Below are 24,102 nucleotides of genomic sequence, written 5' to 3' on the forward strand. Positions count from 1 at the left end.
ACTGACTTCCCACGTCCCTGGCCAAGTCCTTTCTCAGCAATTTAAACCCAAAATTAAAACCAGGCCAAAATTTTGATCACTCAGCCGAACTGTACCTGATGTCTCTAGACTTTTTGAAGGTCTACTTCAACCAGTTTGTTGCAATAGTGGTGAACTGTAAAATGCAATTGAGGGCCGTTCATGCATCATTGTCCTGGTGTAAATGTTAATGGCACTCACAAACTGTCCCACTTTGGATGACAAATTAAGTGGCTCCTCCAAGAGATGAAGCAGGATAGAAACCATAGGGTTTCTAAATCACCTTGCAGGAAGAAAAAGACACTCCTTTGCATCATCACCTCACCATTGCCATCATCACCATCACCATGATCACTGTCACCACGACCACGACCATCACTAGCACCACCATCACCATTCATCACCACCACCATGACCATGACCACCATCACCATCATCATCAGCACAACCATCACCACCATCATCACTATCACCATCACCGCCACCATCACCATCATCATTATCATCATCACCATAAATACTACCATCATCACCATTCACCATCAGCACCATCAACATTATCATCACCATCACCACCGTCACCATCACCACCATCACTATCACCATCACCATCACCACCACCATCACCACCATCACCATCACCACCATCACTATCACCATCACCATCACCACCATCACCATCATCACCATCACCACCACCATCACCATCATCATCATTCACCATCACTATCACCATCACCACCATCATCATCATCACCATAAACACCATCATCATCACCATCACCATCACCATCATCGCCATCATTACCACCACCATCACCATCACTATCACCTCACCATCACCATCATCACTAACCACCCCATCACCATCAACACCATCACCACCCCATCACCACCACCACCATCCACCTAGCACCATCAACATTATCATCACCATCACCACCGTCACCATCACCACCATCACTATCACCATCACCATCACCACCACCATCATATACACCATCACCATCACCATCAGCACCATCAACATTATCATCACCATCACCACCATTACTATCACCATCACCACCATCACTATCACCATCACCACCATCACCATCACCATCACCACCATCACTATCACCATCACCATCACCACCATTACCATCATCACCATCACCACCACCATCACCATCATCAGCATTCACCATCACCACCATCATCACCACCACCATTACCATCAACTCACCATTGTCTTCACCATTATCATCATCACCATGGTCACTAACCCTCCTTATATTCAATGCAGTTTAGAAGGTGTTATCTGGTATTCTAACCTGATTTTGTCTTTACAACACGCTGTAGGCAAGACAGCAGGGACAATCATGCCATTTGACAGGAGGGAAGGCTAAAACTCAGAGAGACGAAGCTACTTCCCTGCTCAATCTAGACCTCAAGAGGTTTTCCTAGGGTGTGACTCTTGCCCTCATGCTAGAAGGTGTTTGTCAGGCTAACAGTGAGGAGAGAGAGAGAGAGAACACACACGTGCGTGTGGCCTGTGTGCTCATGCAGGTATTTGAGGAGGAGAAACACATTCCAAGCAAAGGGAAGAGGTTGGCCGCATAAGCCAATACTGTGCACTTTCAGATAACTGCTGTTTCTGCCAGGCCGCTCCTTCTGAAGTCCTCTCGGGTCATGTGGCATCCTCTTCAAGCTCCGTCATGGTCTCTGTTTCCAGAGAAGGCAGAGTCTACTCTGCTTAGCATGGCCCCTGCGGCCCTTCCCCATCTGGCCCTGCTGCCTTCCTGGCCCCATTCAGTCTTCCCCAACCCCCTTCTTTAAAGCCTCTGCAATGCCTCTCACTGCTCCTTGAGCTGCTCTTAAACCCACAAGGGCTGTTTTCCTGCACATTATGCCTCAGCTCTTGCCTCCTCCTAAATGCCTTGCAAATCCCTTCCTGCTTGTCTGCCACCTCCTCCATGAGGCTTTGCCGTCAAGTCCTCTTCGGTGCCCTGCCACACCCTGAGAATGCTTCCATTCTGACTGTGCTTGTCCTTTGTGTGCTGCAGCAGGGCTGTCAGCGTGAGCTGTCCCCTCAGCTGACTGTTTTCCAGGACCTGGCATGAAGGAGCAGTCTTGGGAAGGGGTGGGGCTGTCTCTGCCTCGGGTGCTAAGGGCCACCCCGGGATAAGGCTCATGCTGTTTCCTCTGCTGGGGATGAGCCTAACCTCCACTGACAGGGCAAATGGGTGGACTTCCTATAGCTACCTTTGGGTAGAGAGGAGGCCAAAGAGCCTATAGGAAGAGAATTTCCTTTAAGGGGAAAGGAGCCAGGCAGGATGAGCTGGACCCACTGACAGCATTTTGGTTGTCAATAGGAAGGAGAGATTCTGAGAACAGCATCCTGGAAGTTAACTGAGCCCTCAAGGGCTCCTCCTGAACCAGTATCCTGGGGGAGGAGGACCACACGTGCAACTGAGTGAGCGGTGGCGTTGGATTAGTCTGCTGAGGCTGCCGCAAAGTACTGCAAACTGGGCCACTTGAACAACATCCATTCATTATCTCACAGTTCTGGAGACTCAAGTCCAACTGCAAGGTGTCTCCAGGGTTGGTTCCTTCTGAGGCTGTAAGGGAGAGTCTGTTCCAGGGCTTTCCTTGGCATGTGACAACTGTCTTCTCCCTGGATCTCTTTACATCTGCTTTCTTCTATCCCGGTGTGTCTCTGTATCCAAATTTCTGGACACAGAGATACACGGGGATAGGACCCCAGTCATATTGGATTAGGGCCCACCCTACTCTGGGATGACTTCTTCCTAGCTGAGATGATTGTAACTGCAATGACCCTCTAACCAAATAAGGTCACATTCTGAGGTCCTGGGGGCTAGGACTGCCACATATGAATTTTAAGGCAGCATAATTCAGCCCATAACAATCACTGAACTCTGTGACATACTGGGACCCCAACAGCGCTTCTCCAATGCGGTGTACTATGATGGGGTGTATACGGGCACCACCATGCCCGGCTAACACACCACTCCAGGCCATCAGGCAGCCCAGACACAAGTAGCCTCCAGGAGAAAGCCGCTGAATCACAAGGGCTGGCAAGGCCCCTGCTGTGCCCTGCAAAATGGCTCTTACTGGCCTTGAGCCATAGCAGTGACCTTGGTGCCAGGAACACAAGTCTAGCAGAGTGACAACAGGACCACACCTGCCCCATCCCTTAGCTTGGAAGTGGATGTGTTCAGAACCTCAGATGGACTCCCAGAGATGCTTGGCAGGGGGAGAGATCTTTGCGTAAGCAGAAAGGATCCAGCATCAGGGCTATTTACAACATGCCTCCCTCTCCTACTGATTTGCAAGATGATAAAGGGGTGGTTTCTATCTTAATTCATCTTTGTAACCCTAGAAACCAGCACAGCATCAATGCTTAATATATTTGTGGAGAATAAATGGGTAAATGAGATAGACAAGGCATTTTGGATCTCTGAAGGAAAATCAATTCATCAGTGAATCACTCCATCGGGCAGTGCTGGGCCCCAAGAAAGAGAACCCAGAAACCGGCAACACATGGCCCATTAACTCTGTCGTTTACTCAGTAAACAAGTTATTGAGTACCTTCTCTGTGTTGGGCTCCTTTACCTGCTGGGGGTTACAAAGACAGCCTAGTCTAGACACTCAGATTAGCAATACTGAAGAACAGATAAAACCGGAACAGAGGCCGGGCACAGTGGCTCACGCCTGTAATCCCAGCACTTTGGGAGGCTGAGACAGGAGGATCACTTGAGGTCAGGTGTTCAAGACCAGCCTGGCCAACATGGCGAAATCCTGTCTCTACTAAAAATACAAAAATTAGCTGGGTGTGGTGGCATGTGCCTGTAATCCCAACTTCTTAGGAGGCTGAGGCAGGAGAATCGTTTGAACCTGGGAGGCAGAGATTCCAGTGAGCCGAGATTGCACCACTGTACTCCAGCCTGGGTGACACAGTGAGACTCTGTCTCAAAAAACAAACAGAAAACAAAAAAGAAAACAACTGGAACAGAGCCCAGTGGCACACTGAATTGTGTGGTCCTGATGGCCAGGCTGCAAGCAGAGCATAGGAAAGAAATGAGGCAGGTGAGAGAAACTGGTATGGGCTTCAGTTCTGGTTCTGCACAGTCCAAGAAGAGGGTGCAGGGTTAGGGCAAAGAAAATGGTTGGAAGTCACACAAGTTGCCGGATGTGGGGAGGAGGTCAAAGAGTGAGGCTTTATTTATTTATTTATTTTGAGCTGGAGTTTCACTCTTGTCGCCCAGGCTGGAGTACAGTGGAGAAATTGGCTCACTGCAACCTCTACCTCCCAGGTTCAAACGATTCTCCAGCCTCAGCCTCCTGAGTAGCTGAGACTATAGGAGCCACCATGCTGGGGTAGTTTTTGTATTTTTAGTAGATATGGGGTTTCACCATGTTGGTCAGGCTGGTCTCGAACTTCTGACCTCAGCTGATCTGCCTACCTCGACCTCCCAAGGTGTTGAGATTACAGGCATGAGCCACCGTGCCCAGCCAAAGAGTGAGGCTCTATTTTTAATTTTCCTCAGAGCAAGTGTTGGGATATCATGGGAAGTAAGGTGAGGTGAGTCTGTGGGATCTAAGCCTATTGATCAGGGTTTGGGAAACTTCTCCTGTAAAGGACCCGATAGTAAGTGTCTCCAGCTGTGTGGCTGCCTATGGTGTCTGTTGCAGCTACTCGGCTCTGTTGTTGGAGCGTGAAAGCAGCCAAGAGACACATAAAGGCCTGAGTGTGGCTGTGCTCCAATCGAACTTTAGTTATGGACATTGCAGTTCACATTTCATGTAATTCTCACATAACACAAAATATTCTTCTTCCTTTTTCCCCCAATCATTAAAAAAATGTAAAGATCATTCTTTACTTGTGGGCCACAGGAAAATAGGTGGCTACAGTGTGCTGGCCTCTGGTGTCCCTGGTGTTCCTTCCAGGGTGATGTTAAGATGCAGATTCAGACTCCGAGGGCCTGGGGTGGGGCCTGAGACTGCATGTCTGACAAGCTCTTGGTGCTGGCGTGGTGGATCCTCAGACCGCACTAGAACCACTGGTGTGAGGTTGGGAAAGCACAGCAGGAGCATTTGAGCAAGGGACCTTGGGTCACCTGGTCAGTCACCAGGTCTACAGCGGACGGGGTGCCAATCATAGCATGCTGACAGGGCAGCAAGGAGCAGCCCACGGTGGGAGTGGTGGAAAGAGGGTCTCTCCACAGGTAGACACTGTGCCAGCACATCCTGCCCAGCCGCTAAGCTGGGAGGAGTGGCCCCCATACAGGCCTTGAGAGCAATCTGGAACATTCCAAAACAAGCTTGAAAACTAATATTTCCAGGCAGGCATTGCCAAGTGCATTGACACTTGCCAATAACCCCAAAGCGGGATCTTTCCCCGATTTGCACGTGTTGCTTTAGCATGAGTGAAGTTGGGGCCAAGTATCCAAAGATGCATTCCCTCTTCATGGCAAAGGTGGGTGAACATGTGTCGCACGTCACCAGGCACCCCATGCCTGCTCTGTGTGCAGGAGTGGAGAGCCTTGGGCAGCAGCAGCCAGCCACGCCATGGAGAGACGGCTCCTGCAAGGCCAGGGAGGCAGCAGAGCCGAAGCCCATGGGTGGGAGCCACCTCTCTGGTTTGACTCTTTCCTGGGGCCCCTGAAATGTGGCAGATGGTGAGCCGGCCCTCACGGCCAGCCTGCAGGCCTCTCCTGTGTGCACACTATGTTCTCATGCATGTATACATGTTTGAGAGAAAGCCTAAAACATGCTGTCTTAACAACAGCCAATATAGATCACTTGACTCAATGTACTTAATATGGATTTAGTAATAATGAAAGCATGTGATAAAGCAGATCCTTGAAATAGGATGGCAAGCAGCATGCTGCTATGTGCAAAGCATGCCCAAATAATGCTTTTGCATTTGTTAAATAAGATGAATAACAAATGTTTCTTGTAGAAGAATAAAAATACAGATAGACAAAAAGAGGTGTCAGGTCCCCAAAACTGGGGAGCTCACCCTGGATGCCTGCTCTCAGGGGCTTGCTGGGCTGCTCCTGTGCCCCGTCTTGCTGGAAGGAGCCCATGTGTGGTGCCCCTCCTGAGAAACCCCTCCTGCCTCTCATGGATCCACTGCCCATCTCTCCTGCTTGGCATTCATATGATCAACTCACTGAACCCTCGGCTGGCTGAACAGTCTGGACCTTGGCTTTGAGCAGACCATGTCTCTTGTCTTTTAGTAACTTCTTCTGATCTCTCAGGAGTACAATTTCTTTGGTGGCCCCCCCTTGAGAATCATCCAGGAAATACCAACCTCTCTGGGTGCTTCCATCATCTCCCATATTCGAGGCTGGGGATCGTGGCCAACCTCCCTGATCTGGCCCACCCTGCTGCACTGGACCATGCCCAAGGCCATGCTGGAGTGAGGGTACCTGGTTTCGATGGCACTGGTTGGTGTCCCATCTGGCAATTTCCTGCTTTCTCATTTGCATGCAGTCTAGCAATTGGAGATGCATTTGGACAAGAAGCTACCCTTTCAAACATGAATACCCTGGATGAATTACACCTCTAGGCTCTTGTGAGTTACTTTTTTCAAATATCCAAAGATCAGTGGGGCTCAGGGAACCAGCTCTGATGGAGGCAGGAAGGAAGAGCTGTGTGGAATGGACATTTTTGGAAAGTCAAAGGGCAATTCCAGGACCTTGGCACCTTGGAAGATGGGAGAGAAAGGAGAAAGGAAAGGGAGAGCAGAGATGGGCAGGAGCTGAGATTCCTCCTCCACTGGGTCACTCTGCTGAAGGCTGTGGCATCTGCAGGGCACAGGAATTCATGTCCAAGCCTTCCCAACTGGCCTGGCTTGCAGTTCCTTAGCTGGTCAATGCTTAAATCAAATTCCCAAGACTGTGGCGTGGAGCATCAAAACGCTCAGCTTTCCATTATCCCATTTTCTCTCACATTTCCACATCTTGAGGCAGAATCTCTCTCCTTTCCTTAAAGAGGTGTAGAGAGAAAGTGGAAAAAGCAGAAGAGAGAACATGGAGAGACCAGCGCTGGAGTCTCCAGCCTATGCCTCCATGCCCCTTCTCTGCCTTCCTCTCTCCTTGTTAACGGTTCAGTACCTGAGGGTTTTTGTTTGTGGTGTTCCCCTGTCCGTGGAAAATCCACTTGTGGGTGAATGCAGGGTCTCCTAGGCTCCCCTCTTTATAAGGTTTTGTGCAGATATGGTTGAATTTACTAACAAAGAGCATCTTAGTTAAGATAATGAGCATCCGGAGGGGAAAAACCTCATTCTGGAGTAGTGTCTGGATTTTGGGCTCAGACGCAACACAGGGTTGTCTCTCATGCAGTGCAAAGTGCTTTGGGTATCTGTCTCTGTCTCTGTCTCTCTCTCTCTCTCTCTCTCTCCACCCCCTGCCCAGCACCCCCGCCATCCTCTCTCCCTCTTTTTCTCCTGCTGTTTCATTTAGTCTCAGGATGAGCTGGCTTCAGTTCCTGTCCATTTCCCATGGGCATCTTCTCTTCAGGCACCGACTGAAACATCTCTCAGCAGCTGCGCGCACTCCATAGAAAAGGAAGTTCTTTCACGTGCTCCCTGTTGCCAAGGCAACCACTTCCTTGAGCTCCAAAACATTAATATCTCTCCCCTTGCATTTGTTTTCTGGTCAGATTTTTTCCTGCAGTGACATCTAGTGACCAACCACAGGGAAAAAAAACCCAAAGACTTATTCCTGGTCTTGATGGAAACATCACAGCAAGAAAGCAGATGTGCCCAGCTGGGTGTGGCATCTCACATGGTGGCTCACGCCTGTAATCCCAGCACTTTGGGAGGCTGAGGCGGGCGGATCACCTGAGTTCAGGAGCTTGAGACCAGCCTTGCCAACATGGTGAAACCCTGTCTCTACTAAAAATATAAAAATTAGCTGGGCATAGTGGCAAGCGCCTGTAATACCAGCTACTTGGAAGGCTAAGGCAGGAGAATTGCTTGAACTCGGGAGGCGGAGGTTGCAGTGAGCTAAGATCACACCACTGCACTCCAGCCTGGGCAACAGAGTGAGACCTGGCCCTGTGAGTGTTAAGGAGACAGGCTGGACCTTCTAACATCTGCTCAGCCACTGTTTCAGGCTGTGGCTTCATATCACAGTCACAGTCTTGAAGGCTCCCCTACACTTGTTAAGCTCATAATGGTAACCTTTGCATTGTCCAGCATATATCTTTATTTTGTGACTCATTCCAAGTTTGACTTTTTTTCTGACATCAGTGGGAATCTGTACTACTTCTCCCCGCTGTCCATCACTGCCGTTAGAGGGGATGTGGGGATCTCAACAACAAGCGAAGAATGCTGGGACAAGCAGTCACAATTTCATAACCAAACGATGGTGACATCATCCCTTATTAAAACACTCCTCCAATGACTCGAGTAGGGGCACATTGGAAATGACACAGACTCTTCCCTGGTGGGCCAGGCTCCTCCAACCCCAGCAGGAGCAGCTCCATCATTTTGGGGCAGGAGAATAGGGTCTGGAGGCAGGAAACCTAAGGCCTATGCATGGTGAGTGGAAATTAGAGGCTACTCCCTTTTCAATCCCTCCTTTTTCTGCCTGGCAGTTGAAAAATGAAAGTACCTCTAATTGGTCACCTCCTGCAACCAATCAGACTGGTTGTGGGCCTACTCTTCATTCTGATTTGTACTCTCCTGCAACCAGTCAGACTGGTCATGGGCCACTACTTCATTTGCATAAAGTGAACCAATAGGAAACCCCTGGAGGGTATTTAAACCCCAGAAAATTCTGTAACTGAGGCACTTGAGCTACTTGCTCCAGCCCATTCCAACCGTGTGAAGTGTACTTTCATTTAAAATAAATCTCTTCTTTTCCTGCTTTGCTTTGTTTGTGCATTTTGTCCAATTATTTGTTCAAAATGCCAAGAACCTAGACTACTCTCCACTGGTAACAACTTCTCATGGGGACCCAGGCTGGGTCGGCAGCCAGCTCAGGATGAACTCAGGACACGGTGGGTATGTTGGTTCTGACACTGCTAAGGAGATCATGGGCCCTTTTCCCCGGGTCAGCCTGGTTTCCACCATTGTCCACCACGTGGTAGATTCTCCCCACGGCCACATTCCTTCATGTCTCCTGGCGTTCTCACCTTTGCAAGGTGACGTCGTAGCTCAGCCCATCAAGAGGTAGAGTTAGTAACTTTCTGCTATGTTGAGAACTATGCCAAGCACGGAATATAGACATCATAACCAAGCCAGATAGGAAGGAGCATTCCAGGCCTAGGAGACATCAGTGGGAGGGCAGAAGTGAGAAGGAACTTAGCAAAAGATGCAGTGGGCAAAGCAAGAATGCAATTGAAGCTTATCGAAGGGTTGTACGTGGGGGTGATGTGAGTCAGCCTGGGTTGTATTTGCCCCTGTGGCTCCTGCACCAAGTGCGCCAGAGAGGAGACTGGAGTGGAAGCCGACACTGAGGAGGCCATTGTTACAGTCCGGGTGAGCGAGTGGTGCCTTGGAATAGACTGGTGTCAGCAGAGATGGGGAGAACAGAGAGATACTACATCTGTTGTGGAGGGAGGGCCTCCAGGGACAGGGTGATGAAGTGAAGGAAGAACCCACAGGGAAGCAGCACTGGGTGGTTCCATGGGTGTGGTGAGGAGGTCCCCGAGCCTTGGAGGTCACTGGGTTGATGTCCAGGTTCCCAGCTTGAGCAAACAAGTGTGGGATGGTGCAATTTGCTGAGGAGCAGGGTGGGATATAGGAAAGAGAACTGTTGGTTTTGCCATCCCAAGCTCGAGGTGCCTACAAAACATCCAAATGGAATATCAAATAGTCACTTGGATATATGATCTTGGAACTCAGAGAAAAGGAATGGACCAGACGTATAAATTCGGAAGTCATTAATATATAAAACCAAGTGCCAGTTCTCAAAATTAACTTATTTGCATGGTTTGAATTCCTGTTCTTTCATATGTAGTAACCCAGGCTGCATCAGTCAAGTCCCAGCAGGAGGCAAATCGCACGCTTAAATTAAAATAAATTAAATTAAAATAATAAATGTGGCCAACTGAATAATGACCTCCAAAGATATCAGGTCTTAATCCCTGGAATCTGTAAACGTTCCTTTATATGGCAAAGGCTGCCAATGCAATTAAGGATTTTGAGATGGGGAGATTACCCTAGATTATTCTGGTGGGTCCTAAATGCAATCACAAGTGTCCTTGTAAGAGGAAGGTGGTGGGAGGTTTGACCACAGACAGAAGGGGAGGTGATGTGATCCTGGAGGAGACTGGAGTGACATGGCCATGAGCCAAGGAATGGCATCCAGACGCTGGAGGAGGTGAGAGACAGATTCTTCCCAAGAGCCTCTGGAGGGAGAGCAGCCCTGCCCACACCTTGGGTGTAGCCCAGTGACACTGATTTTGGACTTCTGACCTCCAGAACTATAAAATAATACGTTGTTTTTAAAGTACTAAATTTGGAGCCCTAATAGGAAACATATGCATTGGAGGACCTATTTACAAAGGTTTGAGCAGAGTGTAGGGAAAAGACAAGATTCACAGCAGTACCCTGGGACTGCTCACAGCATTGCTTGTCACTGTGGGATGAGGGGAGGGGGCAGCTACCAAAACCTGGAAGAAGAGGAGGCCGATGAGGAGGGCGAGAAGAGCAGCAGCCTTCAGTCAAGGGCCATAGCTTCTATGGGGACCTGCAGGAAGGGTGCCAAGGAGATAGAGACCCCAGCCTCCCCTACTCTCATGCTGGGCAATCCCCTTGGCCAAATCTCCAAGCTCAAGGGCCGGGTTGCTTCAGTTGTGCAGGCAGCCTCCTGGGGCTCAGAGCAGAGAGAAGATCTGCTTGTCTGCCCAAGCCTCTGAGGTCTCAAAACGAGAATAGTACCAACTTTGAAGGGTGGTGGTATTAAATGGATCAACATGTGCAGTGCCCCTGACAGATAGCAGCTGCTCAATAAATGTCATCTTGAATCATAAATCTCATGAAGATGTTTGTAGCTCAACGAGGATGGTGAATTGGGGGATACATGACAAAGGCCATGAGAAGCTACTTTTCTAGAAATGTGAAGCATTTCTACGAGAGGTTTTATTTTAAAATCATTGGAAAATATCAGTCCACAAAGAAATGGCAATCCACTCAATTCCAGTTATTTATATCTGGGCTCTTTAGAAAGGAATTTAGTTACTTGTCTTTGTAAAATTTAACATGCTTACTATGCTTCCAAGAGGCCTGTGAAACAACGCATGTGTAGCCGATTCGGCTGTGCCTCGATGACACCTTTTGTTCTGTCACACTCTTTTTTCTTCTCATGGTTGCATCCACACTTAAACTTGGACTCAACACCAGCCTGCAGGCATATGCCACTGTCACCTCATTTTCTATATTCCCTTTATTTTCTATGATAACGCAGTCACCTCAGCACATTGTAAATGTGGTGACATCACTAAAGACACAGGAATTACGGGGCTGTTCACGTAATGCACCATGGGGCCTCTTGCCATCTGGCTGGCTTAACCCTCCTCACTGCCTGCCCTCCACTCTCCACTCGGGCCTTTGGTGTCCTCACATTCCAACCATTTCCAAAACCCGGATGACCTTGTGGCTGGGCACAGCCCTCCGGAGAGTGTTAATGATAGTGTTGTGCGGCTCACTTGGAAGAACTGGTAATGCACTTTTCTTCCCAGCTCTGCCATTCAGGGAATGTCTACTGGTAGCTTGAAATCAGTCGTGGTGGGAGTGTTTACACCAGGGAAATTGGCAGACACCACAAGTCAGGGTGTTTTTCTCTTCAGGAGAGCCTATTGCAAATCATTGGCCAGTACACCTTGGGAGTGTGGCACTGCCTTCAATGCCTCCTGGTCCACTGTAAGAGCTGACCCTGCCCTGCTCCTCAAGGGTGGCCTGCCTGCCCAAGTGCCCCTGGGATAATACTGGAGAATAAAACACTCTCAGGCTCATTACCTGCTCAAGACTCATCCTCCACCAAGGCTTTGCATCTATCCCCTCCTGCCTTCCCAGGGAACTCATCCTGTCCTAAAGCCTGGGGGTCTTAGCAAAATCCCACTGTGGTGAGGGGGGCCTGTCCTGGCATTGTTTCCCCATGAAACAGCTCCTCTGCTCCTCAGGAGGTGGTGCAAACACGTCATTGTATATTAACATGCATAACCCTTGTGCCAAGGGGTGCAATTATTTAATAGGTCAAATGAAGTCAGAATCCAAGCTGATTTTGCTCAGACTGATGCACACCCAAATCCAGATGCCATGTGGGATGCATAACCATCTTCACACACAAGGGGCAGCTTGCTGCAGGGATGCCCCTGCTGGCTAAGCCAGCCAGTGAAGGAACCATATGAACAGGTGGCAGAAAGGCAAGAAATGGGGTGGTCAAAAGTTTTCCTAAAACACAGACTCTGAATTGTGTGTTTGTGTGTGTGTGTGTGTTAGTGTTGGTGAGGTAACACATTTGTTTCCTCCCTTGTGTGTCCCCTGGTAGATAGCTGCTTCTTGGAGTGCTGTGTTGAAAAGCATCAGAGGCGAAGAGATGGAATGGGCAGGGATGAGGAGCAGCAGGCCGCCCACATATCCTGAAGCAAGAGACAGAGATGGGACTGTGGGGAAGTCAGTTCTCACCACCTGACACCCGCAGGCCCACCCACAGGGATGGAGTGGGTTATGTTACACGCACAACTGTTGACTTTCATTTTGGCCACTGTTGAGGAATTTACAAATTGAACCAATTTGGAGACTTAAATTCGTTGGCTGGATTTAACCCCCAAACTAGGTTTTCTCTAATCAGTGGAAAGAGGTCTTCTAGCTCTTTAATTGAAAGTTTAAAATAGAGAGTTTATGTAAGACAATAAGACCTTCCAGAGACTCACTTGGAATCTTTGCACCAATTACTCTCCTGCTGAGGAGCTTCTATGCTAGTCTCAGGTAAGTCCGTTCCCAGCAGCCAGGGAGGCCAGCTCTTGCTTTCTTTTGTAAAAGTGCACACAGATAGCTCTTGACCCAAGCACTTCAGAGATGTAATAACAACATGCAGAGATCTGTATGTTAGAATCAAGGACCAATTTCGCTCTGGGGGAAAAACTCAAAACAATTCTCAGAGACATTCATTTTACGGCACTCCAGAAGGCTCCATAACCCAAAACCAGGACACCTCCTGGCAACGGTGCAGAGCTGAGATAGGGGTGTGGGATGTCAGGGCCAAGGCCTCGCCACTCAGCCCCAAAGGGCTGTACAGGAAAAAGAGGAGCTGTTCAGCACAAACTTCTCAGAAAATTCATGAATCTCAGGCCTTTGCTTCCCTCCAGGAGCCATTCGTGTACTGGCTTTACCAGCTCACAGGAGCTAATGCGACTTTTTCGGGAATTTTGCAAAGCAATTGTTAAACACAACCAATATTAAAAATGAAAGTATACAAACTTGGAAATAAAATTATATTAAAAAAACAAAGTAATAAAACTGAAAACACATCACTTCTTGCTTATTTTACGTTATCAATGGCTGTGAGACTCTTTCCACCTGTGTGTCTGTGTGGTGGAAATCCTAATCCCTGGCGACTAGTGTGCACTTCTTCCCAGCGTCACATTGACTGATGTCATGTTCATAGCTTGAAACTGGCCACAGAAATAGGCAAATGCTGATCAGAGCTTTTTCTCTCTCCAAGAAGCTGGTTGGTTAACATGTACCAGCAAACCACTGCTTTTGACTGCACACACATACTTTTTATAACACAGAGAGGAAAGAGCGCATGGACAGAATGATATGGTCCCAGCAGCCCGGGAGAGTGAGGTGGGGACGAGTGAAGGGAAGATGCAGAAGACAAAAACAGGAGAAATTTATGTATGAGAAAAGACATACACGCGCGCACACACACACACACACACTCACTCACACATATGCCCCACTCCCGTCGCTGGCTGGGGAAGCCCTTTGAAATGGCTGGCTGGCACTGGGTGCCCTCTGATTTCTTGGATCACACATGCACACTGAGTTGCCTCTGGGCTACCTCTGTTCTTCCTGGCCACAGGGGGAGGAAAGGCATAGAGACAGCTGATGGCCTCCCAGGAAGTAGCCATCACAGAAGGTTCTTTCTCCTCCAAATTCCCAGACCTCTATACAAAACCTGGCAGACACTCCACCAGGGAGTGCGGACCTAGGATAGTGGGAACAGGAGCCAAGGAGGGGACGTGTGAGCCACAGCAGGAGCAGTTGTGCCCTGCCCATCTGCACCCAGGGAAGGCTTTCCAGGCGGGACCCCGGAGTATGGAGACCAGCCCACACACCGACGACCACTATTAGCTGCTAATGTAATACATCAGATGGAGCAGAAAGCAGTGCGAGAAGCAATCCTTTGGCATGAAGTGGGACAGGGCTTTGAGCTCAACAGGAATCTGCTTCAAATTCTGACCTTTAAGGAACAGGGGAGAGCAGAGCCCTGGAACAGAATCCAGGTGGAGGTACCAGCAGGCACTCTTCTGGAGCAATCCCCACTAAAGCCGGCAAGGTGACTGTAGAACACAGGCAGGAAGGGAGAGACCTAAAGGGCTAAGACTCAAAAGAGCAGGAGTTGGGAGTAATTTGGCAATATCTGTCTAATCTACAATTCAGATGTACTTTGACCTGGCAGCTCCCCTCGCAGATATATTCACAGCTCCACTCACACAGATATTTGCCTGGTGAGAAATGGTTACCACTGAAATGACCCTCAATTAGGGCCAGGTATATCCATGCAAAGGAAAACACATTTCTTTAGTGTGGCATTTATCAGCTGGTTTTGCCTACCTTGTGTCTGTTCCTTTTTTTACTGACTGGAGTATATCAATTTTCATTTAGGAAGTCCTCCTCCCTCACTCTCAGTCTCTATGGTTTGAGCTGGTCAGTTCTAGGATGGGGGTGTGTGCCTCAGGCCTGACCAATAAGTGCATCCATTCCTCTTGCCACAGACAGGCACATGGCCCAAGTGTGGGGGATGCCATCCAGCTCCAGGGTGTTGCTGGAACTATTGGGAAAAGCAGCCGGGTGTCCACTGGAATTGCTGGCCGTGATTCTGATGGAAACCTGGGCTCCTCAGGGAGCACAGACAGTGGGATCGATTGTGCCTGAAAATAAACCCAACACCGTGTGAGCTCCGAGCTCCTACTTGAAAATGGAGGAAGAGCAGCCCTGAGAAATGGAGAGAGAAAGAGACCTGGGCTGACACCCAGGAAGCCCAGGCCCCAGCTGTCCCTCCAGACAGTACAGGCACCAGAGCCACAGTTCTTTTTGTTGGCTTCAGCCAGTTTGAGTTGGGTCTCTGTTATTTATAATTGAAAGAATCCTGACCAGTATATGTAGAAAAAACTTTTCAAAGTCTTCCTTTTCCTTGGTCAACTGCGTCACGAAGAATTTCCTAACAATTCCAATTCCTACCTGGGCTCTGCCGCTCCCACCCAGCATAGCAAAGCAGTGACTGCACAGTGGGAAGCCCAGGCTGACGGAAGTTGAGCTCCCACTGTGTGCCAGGTCGAACCCCATGAGATTTTATGACATCATCCTATATGATCCTCCCAGTAATTCCATGAGGTGGACACTTTCTCTTTTAACAGATGAGAGAAACAAGAATTGGGGAAGTTAAGTACTGTGCGCAAGAACACACAGTAGTAGGTAGGGAAACCTTCGTTCTAAATTCCCATTGTTTATTGCCAACTGTATGTTTCTCATATATATAGAAGAATATTGGGCCTGGTGTGGTGGCTCACTCCTGTAATCCCAGCACTTTGGGAGGCCAAGGCCGGTGGTTCACCTGAGGTCAGGAGTTTTAGACCAGCCTGGCCAACATGGTGGAACCCCGCCTCTACTAAAAATACAAAAATTATCTGGGCACAGTGGCGGGCACCTGTAATCCCAGCTACTTGGGAGGCTGAGGCAGGAGAATTGCTTGAACCCAGGAGGCAGAGGCTGCAGTGAGCTGAGATTGAGCCACTGCATTCCAGCCTGGGTGACAGAGTAAGACTCTGTTTCAAAACAAAACAAAACAAAAAGAATATTAATTCAACTAGTCTGTTTTCATGCTGCTAATGAAGACATATCTGAGATTGGGTAATTTATAGGGAAAATAGGTTTAATAGACTCACAGTTCCACATGGCTGGGGAGGCTTCACAATCATGGCGGAAGGCAAAGGAGGAGCAAAGGCACGTCTTGTGTGGCAGCAGACAAGAGGACATGTGCAGGAGAACTCCCCTTTATAAAACCATCAGATCTCATGAGACTTATTCACTATCATGAGAACAGCACAGGAGAAACCCGTTCCCATGATTCAATTATCTCCCACCAGGTCCCTCCCATGACATGTGGAATTATAGGAGCTACAATTCAAGATGAGATTTGGGTGGGGACACAGCTAAACTATATCATTAACTCTCAAGAAAGTCAACATCTTTGATCTCCACCTTGTGCCTAAAAGTTTATCCAAATATAACCTGAAAGTTTATCCAAGTATAGCCGAGGCTTGCCATTTGGAGACAGGTGGAAGGATATGCAGCTGGGAGAAAAGTAGAGAGAATCTGAGAACTGGAGGCATGGACTAAATACAAGAGGAAGTTTAATCTATAAATGGAAAAAACAAAAAAACTATCCTCCCACAATGCAGGTACTACTATCCATGATGAGGCTTACATGTGTCTTCAAGGCTTAAAGGCTCACAGGGTCCACAGTGGAGACTCTGCTCAGTCACATCCATGTGGTCTCCATTGCTGTAGATGTTGGGCTTATCTATAGCTATTCATGAAATGCAATTGCATGTGTCACATGAGCAGTATTTTCTAGAAAACACAGCATAGCTGGAATAACTGGGTTGATGGGTATGTTGATAATGGAAACTTTTAAACAATCTTGGATGATAATAATTAAAAATGAAAAGGGGTGGGGCATGCCAGGTCCAGATGGCAGATTGAACTCTTGGTTTACTAGCCTTCCTCTCCAAATCTTATTTAAATGACAGAAGAAATATTTAAAAAGCAAAAGCCTGTAAAATTTCGCGGCAGGTACACAGGAGTTTATTATATTATTTTCTCTACTTTTTGAGTATTTAGAAATTATCATTTGAAAAGGTGAGAAGGAGCTCATCACAATGCCAGAAGATAGGCTAGGCCGCCAGTAACTCGAGAAAATAGTTCAAAATCTATGAATGATGCAAAGCAGAAAGGATGGCAGTGATGAAATTTAGTCAGAGCTGAAACAAATCACAGCCATCAGAGGCTGCAGGAAAAGTGAGTGGACCACTTTTTCCTACACAGCCTTGGAAACGTCTCAAACTCAAATGCAGGCAGCAGGCTGGGGCTGCGAGTAGGCAGCCAGATTCTAGAAGGATCTAGGACTGTGCTGCAGGTCTATGGACTGCGTGAGGGCATCAGGGCCATGCAGGAAGCTGGCCCTGTCTCTGGGCAGCTTCCTGCTACCACCTCAGCACGGAGAGGTAAAAAGCAAAAAGCTTTCAGCATAGCAGTGAAGTCCTCTAATCAGTGTTTCTAGATTGTCATTCTGGGACCAGCAGCATCAGCCCCTACTGTGTGTTAGAAAGATGGGCTGGGCACGGTGGCTCATGCCTGTAATCCCAGCACTTTGGGAGGCCGAGACAGGTGGATCACCTGAGGTCAGGAGCTTGAGGCCAGCCTGACCAACATGGAGAAACCCGTCTCTACTAAAAATACAAAATTAGCCAGGCATGGTAATGCATGCCTGTAATCCCAGCTACTTGGGAGGCTGAGACAGGAGAACTGCTTGAACCCAGGAGGCAGCGGTTGCAGTGAGCTGAGATGGAGCCATGGCACTGTAGCCTGGGCAACAAGAGAGAAAGTCCCTCAAAAGAAAGAAAGAAAGAAAAGAAAGAAAAAAAGAAAGAAAGAAAGAAAGAAAGAGAGAGAAAGAAAGAGGGAAAAAGAGAAAGAAAGAAGGAAAGAAAGAGAAAGAAAGAAAGAAAGGAAGGAAGGAAGGAAGGAAGGAAGGAAGAAAGAAAAAGAAAGAAAAAAGCAAGCAAGCAAAGAAGGAAAGAAGGAAGGAAGGAGAAAGAAAGAAAGAAAAGAAAAGAAAGAAAGAAAGAAAGGAAGGAAGAAAGAAAGAAAGGAAGAAAGAAAGACACATTCTCAGGACCTACCACCCCAGACAGCCTGAATCAGAAACTCAGCAGGTGGTGCCCAGCGAGGGGCCTGTTAACACACCCTCCAAACGATCCCCAAACATACTAACCTACTCTGCTCCCAAGATACCTTCTACTTTTCTTCCTTCACAAAAGAGAATCTCCAGTCCAGGAGCTACTTCTCTATCCACACAAACCAGAGAGAAGTCTCTACTGGCAAATATTCACCTTCTACTTGCAGCCATGGGTAAGCCCACCCCCAAACACACAGCCAAGCCTTGCACACCAGGGATCTACCTAACTAGAGAATCAAAGCAGTGGCTTTCATATTTTCAAAAGATGCTCACAACAGTTACCAATACTGATTAAATTGAGATCTTCATTGACAGATAAAAGCCCACAACAGGAATCGTGAGTCATTTGAGGGAAATCAACTGGCTTAAAGTGGCAAGCATAGCAAATGGTTCTCAAGGAAACGTGGTTCACACAAGAAAGAAAAAGACATTTTTATAAGCCTAATTAATATCTGTAGAAAACTTTAAGAATCAATACTCCATTCATGAAAGAAGAACAGACTGCTATGAAAATGATGAGAAGATAGTCAACATGTTTTAGAAATTAAAGACAATAAAACAATAATAACAATCTAAACAAAAACTTGGTGGACTAACTGGTAGTTAAATGGATGTAGCTGAAAAACAAGTGAGTGTTTTAGAACACAGAACATACAGAAAAATTACAAAGGAAACAACGTTTTAATGAATACACTGAAAGAAATTCACACTTACAGAGAGGAGGCGAACGTTCATATTTATCTTTAGACGTTTCTTGTTGGTTGAATTGTCTACATTAAGCATGGGATATTTTGCAACTTCATTTTATTTATTTCTATTAGTATTATTTTTGAGATGGGGTCTCCCTCTGTCACTAGGCTGGAGTGCAGTGGTGCAATCACAGCTCACTGCACCCTCAATCTCCTGGGCTCAAGCAATCCTCCTATCTCAGCCTCCTGAGTACCTGGGACTACAGGCACCTGCCACCATTCCTGGCTAATTTTTAAAATTATCTATAGCGACGAGGTCCTGGCTAACTTTTTAAGTTCTTTGTAGAGACGAGGTCTTGCTATGTTGCCCAGTCTGGTCTCCAACTCCTGGGCTAAAGTGATCCTTTCACCTCAGCCTCTGGAATTGCTGGGATTACAGGCATGAGCCACCAGTCCCACCCAATTTTGCAATTTTAGGAAAATAAGCCTAAATTTGAATCTTAGGATTGCATTTATTAAAACTCTATGTGTGTGTTTATACACTGTGAGATGTGTGAAGGATGCTCACCAAAATGTTAACAGCTCTTTTCTCTAAGTGGTGTGGTTTAATAGTCTGCATCTGTTTCAATAAATGCTTGTTATTCTTATAGTAAACTTTAAATTGCAGAGCCCTGATGATCCAGTTTACAGACTGGCCACATAATGTAGGGAAGCCGGAGAATGCTCACTTTCACAGCAGTCTGAGTGCTGGCTTTAGAGATGGGAGATGATTGAGTCAAGGATCTAAAGAAAGTGCTCTTTTCCAAGCTGGATGGAGAGGCTCAAGTGCCTTGCAGTTTGACCTCCCTGCTGCTCCTGTCAGATTCCAGGACCAAAGCCCTCTCCTCTTCCATCCTGGTGGGGGCCGTAGTCAGCCTCACTAACTGCTGGTTCCCAAGCCTGGGAGGACACACCCCAGGGCTCTTCTTCATGGTATCCACAGCTTATGCACAAGCCAGTGCTGTTGTCACTTGGCTTTTATCATGATTTTATCTCCTCTATAATCTCTTTACCCTCAATATCTCTTATAAAGAGTTATCAGTTAGTTGCTGCTGTGTAACATACCTCCCCAAAACTTAGCAGCTTTAAGAAACAATCATGCATGAGTCCTTACAAGCCTAGAGTTTGCCTGGGCAGGTTCCACTGGACTTGTTGGTACATCTGAGCTGGCTGGACAATAGCTGGTGTAGCCTGGTCTCAGCTAGGAAGATTTGGCTCCCTCTGTTCCGTACATACATTTAGTCTCTCTCCCTCCAACCACTTAGCCTGGGCTTGTTTTCATGGTGGAGGCAAGGGTCCAAGTGAGAGAGCAGAATTGTACAAAACATCTTGAGGCCTAGGCTCAGAACTCAGTCGCTTCCACCCCACTCTGTTGGCTAAAGCAAGCCAAAAGACCAGTTCAATTCAAGGAACACAGACATGAACTCCAACTCTTGAGGGAAAGAGTGCAGAGTCACATTGCAAAAGGCATGAGTGGAGGAAAGGGTGAAACATTGGGATCACTTTTGCAATCATCTACTGAAAGTCAGTTATGTAACCCTGCTGGTTACATACATCTTCTCTGCAAGGGCATGTGGAGACAGAACGTAAATAGTCACACTATGGGGCCATTTGTGAGCTGCCACTTTGCCATCAAGGCAGCTTTTGGTGCACACAGAGTTAAATCTGGATGGGTGCATGGGAGTCTCCTGTCTACATGATTTGGTGTCCCTCTCTTTTTCTGCCACATCTATCTTCTCTTTCTCATCCCTTGCCCCAGGAACCCTTGCTCAGAAAGTCCATGGAGATTTTAGTTTTGCAGAATTGCCCTGGAAGGGCAGCACTTAACCCTGATGCTCTTCCTCCAAAATGGGCTTGTCACACCATCCAGCTTTTTCCTGCAAAGTATCTACAACACGCCCACGTTTTCCCTGGCTGAATGACACCTCTCAGAAGATGGCTTTATTGCTTTATTGCCCTCAATCACTTTTCCACCAAAGGTGAAGAGAGAAAGGAACCATAGAGTGAAGGGTTATGGGAAGGGACTTTCCACTAGACTTACCATAAACAAATTTGAGCTCTTTTTATTTGGGGGGTGACAAGAAAGCAGATGACAGATGGAGGAGCCTCTATGGAAATGAGGACTATGTCCACAAAGCCCTCCTGGCGAATCCTCCCGGTGTTAAGATTCCAGCGTGTTTATGGGTGGTGGGCTGCAGATGTGCCCTCTTCTCTCTGGAACAGTAAAAGCAAATGCCTCTTCCTCTTCCACCACTGTGTCAGGGAAACAATGGGGTCCTTTAACTCCATTGCTTCTTTTCCAGGCCAAATGATGACATCATTAAGGCATCTGATTTTCTCCTTACATAAAAGAAGATTAATGGCTAAGACCACAAGAGGAACTATTGTTTTGCCAGCTTTGTTCAAATGTGTGGTTAAAATACTTTCTTTCACAAAACACAACATTGCCCCAGAGGTAACAAAAAACCCTTCTGTAGTGATGTGCCTTCCCTTCTTGAGTGAGACCACACACAAGAAACTGAGCCATGCCCACAGTCAATGCCCCTGATTGTCCTGGGTCCCTATTCCTCACCAGTAGCCCCAGCTGCCAGGAAATTGGAACCGCATGTGAAAAAGCCAAGGTAAAACAAGCCCATCTGGACCATGGTTGGAAAAAAAATTCTATTTGCCAAATCCTAAGGTCTTCATCCATAAACAGAGTCAAGGGTGCTGGAACTGGAAGCCTTGAAGGTGTGAAGGTGGATGGGTGACTTGTACTCTCTTAGCTGGGCTCCATGTTATCCTTTCTTATCAGTGATGAATGAAGACACCATCTGAGAAGCAATGGAGAAAGCTTATTTCTGAGATAATGATTCCAATCAGTTCATTATGTCCCCTGTCATGGGGCCTCTGGCATTTTCCCAGCCATGAGCAGAGCCCCCTCTTCATTCTATGGAGTCCTTGGGTCTTGGAGCTGTCGACAGGAATTTGCCGAAGTCTGGAGGAAATTGTGTCCCTGTGGGTGGTTTCCCCACATGGACAGCCAGCTGTGACGGGATGAACAATCACTTCTTCAGGCTGTCAGATGCTCTGGTCCTTGGGCTACTCCTAATATTTTTTTCTGCAAAGCTAACACAAGATGGGATGCTTCCTTTTTGCCTAGACTTGGCAAGGGTCTTATTGTTCATATAAACAATAGTGAGAAAGGCTATCCATGGCTTTGTGAAATATCCTTTGCCCAAATCAATACAAGTGTTTCTGTTCTGAAACCCAATGTATTAAATTCTGTACCAGTGCTGTCCAATGGAAGTTTCCAGGATGATGGAAATATTCCATGCTATGCTATCCCATACATATTTGCATGTGGCTAGTGAGTAGCACCTGACCTGTGGCAACTGCAACTGAGGAAGTGACTTTAAATTTTTATTTTATTTAATTTAAATGTGAGTAGCTATGTGTCATCTATATAATTTTTACAGTTACGCACTTGCTTATAAAGTTTAACATACACTGACACATGACCCAGCAAGCCTATTCCTAGGTATTTATCCAAGAGAAATTAAAGCAAATGAACACACAGAGAATCGTATGCAAAATGTTTGTAGCAGCTTCCTTCATAATAGCTGGAGATAGGAAACCACACAAATGTCTATCAACTGAGGAGCAGAAAAACAAATGATGGTATCAACCCCTAATGGAATATTACCCAACATGTAATGGAAAAGAAACACACTTCTGACACACAGCAACACTTTGCTAAGTGAAAGAGTGTCTAATTGTGTGATTTCACTTCTCTAGGGAAGGCAAAGCTACAGAGACAGAAAGCAGAGCGGTGGTTGCCTGGGAGCAGAGGGGAAGGGAGGACCACCAAGAGGCACAAGGGGCTTTTTCCAAGAACGGACACATTCTATTTCTTGAATATAGAAAGTGGTAGTTGCATGACTATATACTGTATACTGTCAAAAAACTCATTGAGCTGTACACTTAGAATGGGTGAATTTTGGTGAGCCCTGGGTGTTGCTGTGGTAACAGCTTAACCAGTGCCCCTCAGGACTCTGAACCCATGCATGCCATCATGGGAGCCAGCATATCGTGCCCTCTGCCGGCCCCGCCTCTACTTCCAGGGAGTTCACCCAGCCACATCAGTAGGACTGAGGCCGTTGTCTCTTCCTGCAGTACCAGGCTCTGCCCAGCCTCCAAATCGACTTAGGTGCTCCTCTTTGTATTGCTGTTGGGTGGGAGCAGCCCCTTCCAAGCAGTATAGATGTTGGCCTGCAGAAGAAGATGCCCTTTCTGTATTTTTCCAAGGCAGGAAGTCATTACGCAACTTATGCATTTTCATCAGATTTCCTCCAATATCCTCTGAAGTGTGTGTGGGAATGATGTGCCCTGCCAAGAAGTGTGGCATCTGATTTTAGCCTCCAGCCAGTATCTTAATCTACGAGAATGAAATTCAAGGGGAGAATTTGCTCGCGCATTCTGCCAGTTCAAAACTTTTCAAAGTTTTCAGGTTGCACGCAAGCGGCTGAACAGCTAAAGAATAACCTACGACACGAGAGTTACCCATAACAAGGATTCCCGAGGCAGCTAGAGAAGCTAGCCAGTTTTTTATGAGATTACTTGTAGGGGCAGAGTTTGGCAGAAACAATGGAACAAATTTGACCGGAAACAACCATTGATCCTGAAAAAGACCTGAACACGCTGGATGACAAGGAGCTTGCCAAAACGAAGAGCATCATGGATGAACTTTTTAAGAAAAATCAGAAGAAGAATGATCCAAATTTTGTTTGCGACATTGAGGTCAAAATCCCACAGGATGAACAGCTGCAGTCCTGTGGCTGGGACACAGTCAGCTCATAAGTTCTGATACAAAACACTCAAAAGATTTATTGGGCTAGCAGAATATTCATGTTTATATAAATAACATAGATTGGTTCCAGAAAAATCTTCAGAGAACACTAAAATGTATATGTTGAGTCATAGGGGATTGACTATGTTACTTTTCAAAACCAGGACATTTAGAGCATCTACTATGTAGGTGCATGAGGAAAATAGGAAAAATGGAATAAAGGAATCTGCCTTATTTTTTACTCTTTTGAGACAGGGTATTTTTCTGTTGCTCAGGTTAGAATGCAGTGGTGAGATCTCAGCTCACTGCAACCCCC

General features: G+C 47.1%; 1 pseudogene; it reads left to right on the forward strand.

Annotated features, from left to right (window-relative positions):
• The first annotated feature begins 23,310 nt into the window (after positions 1 to 23,310).
• LOC116809738 (centrosomal protein of 19 kDa-like) lies at positions 23,311 to 23,797 on the forward strand (annotated as a pseudogene).
• The last annotated feature ends 305 nt before the right edge of the window (positions 23,798 to 24,102 follow it).

This window comes from Hylobates moloch, unplaced genomic scaffold (assembly GCF_009828535.3).
Source record: "Hylobates moloch isolate HMO894 unplaced genomic scaffold, HMol_V3 SCAFFOLD_1, whole genome shotgun sequence".
NCBI lineage: Eukaryota > Metazoa > Chordata > Mammalia > Primates > Hylobatidae > Hylobates > Hylobates moloch.